The sequence below is a fragment of the Gavialis gangeticus genome, unplaced genomic scaffold (assembly GCF_001723915.1).
Source record: "Gavialis gangeticus isolate Ggan-Ray unplaced genomic scaffold, GavGan_comp1, whole genome shotgun sequence".
Classification (NCBI taxonomy): domain Eukaryota; kingdom Metazoa; phylum Chordata; order Crocodylia; family Gavialidae; genus Gavialis; species Gavialis gangeticus.
In genome coordinates this window covers 12,594,754-12,602,569 of record NW_017729029.1, presented here as the reverse complement: position 1 = coordinate 12,602,569, position 7,816 = coordinate 12,594,754, and positions in this window count along the sequence as shown.

The window sequence follows — 7,816 nt, the reverse complement described above, 5'->3', positions numbered from 1 at the left end:
TAGATGTTAGGGGCTGGAAGGGACCTTACAGATCATCTGCTGCACTTGAACAGAAAAGACTTCTTCGTAAGGATTCATGGGAACTGCTAGGGAGCTGGACAAAGTTTTTGCAGCCATCCCTGAAAGTACCATTTTCAAACCCTCTTGCTTGGGCCTGTCCAGGAGAGAGGCCTCTAGTGATCTGGGGGGTTTGATGGCTTTGAGTGCAGGACAGGAGAAACCTTCTGAAATGATCCCGACTTGGGCGCTGCAGCTGAGCCGGGGGGTTGATTTGAACAAGGGCAGAACGAGGGAGCTGGAGAAGTCCAAACAATGTCAAAACTGTCCTCAAAGTCCAGGCAAGCAGGTGAATCCTGAAATCTAGCCTGTAGGCCAGGGCATGCTGCCCAGGGACAGCGGGAAGGCAAGGAGTACCCACTCCCTGGGACTCTCCTGGAAAACGCCCTGCCGCAGCAATCTCTCTTCTGCACCGCACGCTCCAAAACTGGGCAACTCTGCTGATGGCAGCGTGACGGGAGAGGTCTTCCCACCCACACAGGACTTGATCTGGTAAAAGCATGCTAGAAATGGAAAGACAGGCACTGAAGGAAAAGCCACTGGCCAGGTGCAGGTAAAACTCGGGGCTGGCAGTGGGAGCTAGTCCCTTGCTCAAGGAGTGTGTGACCCGGCTAAATAACCAAGAGGATAATGCACACTATGAAATTAGACTGGTGGAAACTCTACAGGTTGAGTTAAAAATGGATCAAGCCACTTGATGCTATCGGCAGGCTAAAAGCTGGATTGCATCATTGCTCGGGGTGTTGCAGGGAACAACCTGCACCCTGTTGCAAAAATGGCAGAACCAACCACTTACTTACAGACCCATCCAAGCTCAATAATGATGTGAAACAGGAATGTTTCCTGCTGTGCACAGGGGAAAAGCTTTAGGAGATGCAGCAGAGGCCAAGAATATTTCTCCTCTTAATGCATTGCCAGGTTTCTTTCTGGTGACCTTGTGGGACCAGAGCCTGTGCTTGCCAGAGTTCAGCACCTCTTGCTGGAGATGCTGCTTTCCTCCATGGCTCGTCGGAGTTGTGTTTGGCACCCAAGGTGTATTGCACAGGGAAATGCAACCAGTTTTTGGTGGTAGAGAGGGCACTAAGGTGTACATAGGTGAGGTTTTTGATCTGGGGAACACAGCCAAGGAGCATAAGCTGGTTCTAAGCAGCTTTGGAAAAGGCCAGTGACACAAAGAGAGAGAAAACAAGGGATAATATGAATTTCATAAAGTGGGAGTCGCGTACCCAGGAGAGAGAGAACGTGGCAAAGCATGGCAGTGGGTCATGCTACAGTCGAAGCCCGCAGGGCTGGAAGGGGCTGTTTCACAGGATGGTGAGCTAGACGAAGCAAAGCGCATCTCATCTGCTGCCTGAATCAGAGAGCCGCTGCGCAAAGATGTCCGATGGTCATGGGAAGAAAACCCTAATAAAGAGCTTGCCTAGAAGGTATGGGTTTGGATGCCGCCTCAATGTGTCTAGCCCAGGAGAAAGGGGCAGACATGATCAAGCACCTACTCCAAAGGCTGCAGATCCGTCTCTGCTCCAATCTCACGTTGTTAAATTGCAGAATGGCACTGGAGACGCCGGCGTTTTGTTCCACCCGACGTGGAAAGCCGTGAAGTGGGCGTGGGCAGAAACCAATAGACTCCCTGCGGACCGTGGAAAGAGACACGTCAGAAAACCCCGGATACAATTTGGAACTGCTCATGCCTTCTGGAAATGTCCCTGCGATGGAGACGGCAGTGATGTCAGAAGAGGAGCCGTGTTTGTCATAGGAGGTCATCGTGCCAAGTGGCTCCAAGCTGCAGGGAGATGGGTAACATCTGTGCCGTGATCAGCGTTTTCATTTAGAGATGTTCCTTGTAACTGAGATAAGTGAAGTTAAGAGCTGGGAGATGGCCCGTCCGAGGTTAGTTCAAGACAAAGGGGCGGCAGAGGCTTGCCTGCTGCTCCACCATAAAAGTTGCTTCGCTTTTCTCATTCCTGCTTGACTGTCTTCATCGAACCTCATAAACATGCCGACCTTTTCCCACTCCCAGAGGGGAAAGGGACGGCTCTCTGGCCTCAAAGTCTCCATCGAGCAGTAACAATCGTAGGATGAGGGACCCATGTCCTAGGACAGGGAACAACTCGAACCAGCCTGCCAGCAAGGCACCGATGTCTCACGAGAGACGCGCCAGGTCGACCTGATGGAGCCAGGCATGTTGTAGGTTAATCAGACATTGCTAGTTGGGTTGCTCACATGTATTAGGTAATTGTATGTTATGTCCGTGTTGCTTGGTGACTGTTGTTATACTTAGCTGGGGGGACAAATAAAGACTTAGGAAACTATCTTGACGAGTCGCTTGTTCTGTTGTATAGTGGCTGCTGTTATACATACAACGCTGATCATTTCGACCCCAGACCTCTGGACAAAGATGATTTCTGAATCATTGCTGAACAACATACCCTCCCCGTCTCTGCCCTCTGAAAGGTCAAATATAGTAGAAAAGTTGTCGAGAGAGATCAGTTTTCAAGCCTAAATCCTTTGTAAAAATCTAATTTTTTAGAGGTGGTGTTTTCCTCCGAGAAGAAAAATTCCCTGAGGTTTTTTCCCCCCTCCATGAGAGATTTTTTTCTTTGGGCGGCGCAGGGATCTGCCTACGCGATACGGTAGCAGTGCCTTGCTTTTTTCTGATCCTCTCATTATGGATTCAGTTCAGAGCCACGTCGCTTCTGAACTGAATCACCCATATCACGGAAAGGGCTGCTTTCAGCCACCAGACTCAAATGATAAACAGGTCTCATCAGACATTTTTCAGGGTCATGGGTTAATAGGATCATAAATCCAGGCGTAATTTCTCAGAAAGCCACAGTGAAGTCATAGTCTGCAGTTGAAAATGTCAGGTTGATTGTTCCAGCGCTGTTTGTCTGAGACTCGGAGGTCTAAGTAATTGGTGGATGCTGCAAAAACGTACGCTCGTGCATAAAAGCCTGTTCTCACCCTTTTCTATGGGGGTTGTGTGCAATTAGTAACGCACATTATGATCCAAGTTGTCCTTCTCATATACAGCTCTGTTTTTGGCTGGTTGCATAAATGAGACTGCCAAGAAATATATTGGGTAATGTTTCCTGATAGATTTAGTGCACCACGTTGGTGCGTAGTAGTAGGATCCTCAAATTTACGACAAAAAAATGGAGGCTCTCATAAACGGTACTATCAACTGGAAATTAAAGCGCTGGCATTTCCTCGGTGTTGTACCATGTAAGTGTCATTGCTGTTCTTCCCATATAACAACAGGCACCGGATGATTGATTATATTGCAGCCGCTAGACTGTGTCATCTAATTGTGTGTGTAAGCCGAATAATTTTATTTCAATTAAATACTGCTGTCTGGACAACCAGAAGCATTATACAGCACCTCACTGGCCTGGACAGCCAGTAGTTCTGGCTTGAATATAATTGTTAAAACTGTGCAATCCCTTCCTGACACTGTGTTATGGAATAGGAGCTTTCATTATGTTGATGTGACTTTACAGTATTTGGCTAAGTTAAAAATAGCAGTAATTTCCCGCCGTGCAATTCATTAGATACACATAGATTAGCCAATATTGTTTATTTAATTAAATAACGATGTTAATCCAATGCTAATCAATTTATCTCGCTAATTAGCATGCAGTGACCTTTCATCATCGTGTGTGTTCGAGCCAGTGCCAGTTTTCACGGATATGTTCATTAATACGGACGCGAAGCAGTCTCGGCACGCGGCTCGTCTGCGGATAGCTCATCTCAGCTCTTCCTGTCCCACCTAGTCACTCCGCGCGCCTTGTGCTGTGTAATTTGTCAGCTAATGATGTTTGGCTTCCCTTCTCGGGTTTGTGCCGCCGGTTAAATGAGACAACAAGGAGTGAGGGAGGACAAGTGGTGGATAACTTCTCTTTCCATTATTGCCTGCACCATGCTGCTGGCCTATGCTGACTTTATTCCTGCTCCCTTCCCTTTCACTACACTTTCTGCCCACCGCCCGGTGATAAATTAGCGCCAATTTCCATGTGCTTTTATGTCCACGCTCTTTCTCTTTCTTCTCTCGCAGGGCTGCTCCGTGGCTAACTCCAGTCCGTCCCCCTGCCCCACGCCACCTTCATGGTCTCGCATCTGACCATCAGGATCCTCTGTGCTCTGCTCAGGCTGAAGCTGAACCATGGATTATTTTTATTATTGCAGGGATGGGGACGTGTGGTCCATGACTTCATCTGAGCTGAACTGGGGTGCAGATGGGGATTGCAGGACGGTTTTCTGGGAAGAGGGTGAGGAAGGAAACGGACTGCATGCAGTAGGTGTTAGCTGCGTTGTTTCACATGGCGCAAGAAGGTGTGGGCATATAGGAGCCTACGCAGGACAGAAATCCCTTCTGCTTGGATGATTTGCAGCCCCCCTTCAGCCGAGACAGGATCAGCCATGCATCTCCTGGAGCAGAAGAGTCAGCGTAAATGGAAACGAGTTGCTGAGCTCTGTCCATCCAGCAATTTGCTTCCTTGCCAGTTCCTGGTAGGTGCAGAGGCTCTTTCATGTTGCAGGGATTGCTGAAATAGAGCACCTTGCAACCTGGATTCAACCATGCCCCTGCTTGCCCTTCTCACTAGCTTGCGTTTTATCTGCCCCAGCTCAGATATTTGCTGCTTCCCTTCTGTGTGGAGCTCTTCTCTCTTCACACCAGTCAGGTTCCTCTCACTTATTAGTGACTTTCAAGTCTACCTCATCTTGACCTGGGAGTGAAGTAACCCCTTCCTTCCAAATTGGAAGGTGACTGCTTGTCTCTTCCCCCATTATGTTTCACCCTTTGTCTACGTCTTCCTCGACACAGGCATGTTCAAATAACCGCTGTTCATTAGCAGCGCTGGGCTGGTCTTTTATGTTCCAATCAAAAGCCCATTACAGAGCCATAACAACTGTTTTCTGTGCAGACAGCATATCAACTTGAACCAGGCGGCGTGTGCGTGTGCATGTATTAATCCAGAAGTATCACATGCTCGGACAGAAAAGTTGCTTATCGCATCTCTCCAGCAAATATAATTCTTCACAGGCAGGAACTGAGCCTCTCGCGTCTTGGCGCATGGCTCTTTGCGAATCTGGGTGTCTTATCTAAGCACCTTTCACCTTTAGCATTTTCTAATCTCACTGAATAACGTTGGAATACCCGTGGCACAACATGAGCTGCTGCCCAAATCCTGCAAGCCTGTTTCATACTGTGCTCCTGCTCGGTGAAGATAGATTAAACTGTGATGGGCGTCCCGCATCCTTCCTGCCTAATCTGTACTGCCAGTGCCTCCTTCGTTATGGAAAATGCAGTGTCCGCTAAGATTGTGAGAGGCCTATGCATTTAAGAAAAACCAAACTGTAGGCAAGAAAAATGTTCCAGTGGCTCTTTCCAAGATCCCTGAGATGCTTAAATGGCTCGGCAAAAGAACCGCAGAACAGGCTATTTTTTAAACTGGGAAATTAAACTAAGGCCCATTGGCTTCCTCATCGCTGGAGGATTCATACGTGTTCAATCACCTGTCAGTCCCGCAGACTTTCTGCCTCCGATACCTGTGCAATTTGTCGAGGTAATAAGGTTGCGATATGCAGTGGATTCCAGCACAGGGCGGTCCTCCCTGTATTTCATGGGTACGACAGGATCGAAAGTGGAATTAAACACCTGATACCAAATAAATACTGCAGCTAACGTCCTGTTGTCCTGCTGTTTTCAGAAGCTCTGCTGATTCCACACATCTTTCAACTGATGGGACCTGAGAGAGATGCATAGTGTAGCACATTTTGGGTATTGTATGGTTGATGAGTGACCCAAATAATTATGAGTAGTTTCTGTGCATTTTAGACCGGCCTTTCGGGGGTGTTGGTTGGAGCTGTGTTGATCTAAGGACATATGCAGACCAGGTTCATTGGGTATCCAGTGGGACTCAGTGCTCAGTCTAGAAGATCCCATTAAGCATTTCTGTGATGCTTCATTTTGGTTTTCAGACTGTGAATTTGTGTCTCCAGAGATCATAGGCAGACAAGGGTCTTTGGGTAAATGTGGTATCTTTTATCAGATCAACTAAACAGTTGGAAAAGAAGTGTTCTTTGTAAGCTTTTGGGCACAAACACCATTCTTAAGGCCTAGGGAGAGTCTGATGGTGTTTTGTGCTCTCCTGGGTAGGATAGAAGCCAACATGCAAAATGCAGGTCTGTGAAAATGCAGATGCATGGCAATGAGGATCAGAAGCATATTCTTCTTCACAACATGAAGAAGAAAGAAGCCAAACTCATTAAGGACATATATCTTCTAAGCCTATGCAAGAAACAACATCATTCCCAGCGGACTGAACTTCTGCAGTCCTCTGACTACTACACACAACTCCAAATACGCTTCTGATCCTCGCTGCCACATATTTGCATTTTCACAGACCTTCATTTTTCATATCCCATCCAGGAGAGCGCACAAACCCCAACAGACTCTCCCTACGCCCGAAGAAGGGTGTTTGTGCCTGAAAGCTTGCAAAGAACAATTTTTCCAACTATTTAGTTGGTCTAATAAAAGATATGACATGATATTTAGCCGAAGAACCCTGCCTGTATTTTCTCTCTCGTGTTATTGGCAGGATTGAATGTCTGACTCTGAGAAAATGGACCAGGTTGAGAGGGATGAATTTCCAGGTGTTTTCTGTGAATTCTGACGTGTTCTGGTTTGAGCGTTCATGGCCTTTTTGACATTCACCTGCAATTAATATTGGAGTGCACCTTCTTCCCTGCTGGGTAGAGGAAGGCTGAGCGTAAACATTTCCAAAGAATGAATTCAGAATCATGCATTCGGTTGTGAAACGAGCTGTGGCGTTTTGTTTTGTTACTGAAGTCGTGCAGTCAGGGACCAAAAATAATACCACGTGAGTTGGGCAGTTAACATGGCGCAAAATGAAAATATTGACAGTTCACCCTAGGAAAATGGTCTGAATATCAAGAAGGACTTGATGAGAGCAGTTGCTGTAGAAAAACACTGGGATCTGTTGGGGGATCATTTGGAAGCTGGAAAACGTTTTTGGTGCAGATTTGCTGGAGCTGGACTGGTCTCAGTGGGGGCAGATGACAGGACAAGGAGCAATGGTCTTAAGCTGCAGCAAGGGAAGTTGAGGTTGGATATTAGGAAAAACTTTCTCCCTAGGAGGGTGGTGAAGCACTGGGACGGGTTACCCAGAGAGGTGGTGGGCTCTCCATCCTTGGAGGTTTTGAAGACGGATGATGGAGCTGGGGCTGGTCCTGCTTGGAGCAGGGGGTAAGACTAGAAGTGACCTCCTGAGCTCCCTTCCAACCCTCATTTTGTATATGATGCTATGATTTCTATTTCTTAAAATGCCAGTTATTTAGCTGGTTTGAGTAACAGCATTGCAAGCTTCATGTTATTCTTCATGTTTTTAGGCTAAAAGCATCTCCTTAATTAGCTGGTGGAGAGAAAAATCTACTCAATGCCCAGGTGGAGTGTAATGTTTCATACTAGGGGCAGATTGCAGTCCAGTTACAGGTGCTCCATTATGAATGTCTTGCAATTATTCACCGATGTGGAGATTTATTTTGGTTACTTGAATTACAGTCAGCAGGCACAGACCTTGTCCTGGAAAAGAGATACTACAGTCTGTTTTGCAGCTCATAATCTTTCTTGGCGTGCCTAAATCTGCACCCATAAAAATGATGCTGCATGTTTTATTCTGCCATCCGCCAGCCAGGGTTACCCGTGTCCCAGTCCTCGATGGAGCTCAGGGCTGTA